The sequence below is a fragment of the Arachis duranensis genome, chromosome 2 (assembly GCF_000817695.3).
Source record: "Arachis duranensis cultivar V14167 chromosome 2, aradu.V14167.gnm2.J7QH, whole genome shotgun sequence".
Classification (NCBI taxonomy): domain Eukaryota; kingdom Viridiplantae; phylum Streptophyta; class Magnoliopsida; order Fabales; family Fabaceae; genus Arachis; species Arachis duranensis.
Genome location: NC_029773.3, coordinates 50,540,674 through 50,541,560, shown reverse-complemented (window position 1 = coordinate 50,541,560; position 887 = coordinate 50,540,674).

Genomic DNA, 887 nt, shown 5'->3' with positions numbered 1-887 from the left:
AAAAATGCATATGAAAAACAACAAACAACACAAAATAAGAATTCATCAAGATCAAACAAGAAGACTTGTCAAGAACAACTTGAAGATCATGAAGAACACTATGAATGCATGAGATTTTCGAAAAATGCAAGAAAAATTTTTAAAGCATGCAATTGACACCAAACTTAAAAATTGACTCAAGACTCAAACAATGAACACAAAATATTTTTGATTTTTATGATTTTATTAATTTTTTTGGATTTTTATTAATTTTTTTCGAAAAACATGGTTAGAAAAACGATAAAGAAAAGAAAAATTTTGAAAAATATTTTTGAAAAGAAAATTACCTAATCTGAGCAACAAGATGAACCGTCAGTTGTCCATACTCGAACAATCCCCGGCAACGGCGCCAAAAACTTGGTGGACGAAATTGTGATACAAGAGTTCCAGGCATTGTTAGAGAAGCTTTTTCTTTCCACAACTCCGTTCAACTTAACTAGCAAGTGTACTGGGTCATCCAAGTAATACCTTACGTGAGTAAGGGTCGATCCCACAGAGATTGTTGGTATGAAGCAAGCTATGGTCACCTTGTAAATCTCAGTTAGGCAGATTAAATAGTGGGAATTTCAGATAGGCGTATGGAGATGCTGTGCTCCTCTCGAATCTCTACTTTTCTGTTGCTCTCATCCAATCCTTCTTACTCCTTTCCATGGCAAGCTGTATGTAGGGCATCACCGTTGTCAATGGCTACATCCCATCATCTCAGTGAAAACGTTCCTATGCTCTGTCACAGAACGGCTAATCATCTGTCGATTCTCAATCAGGTTGGAATAGAATCCCTAGATTCTTTTGCGTCTGTTACTAATGCCCAGCCTTCAGGAGTTTGAAGCTCGTCACAGTCATTCAAT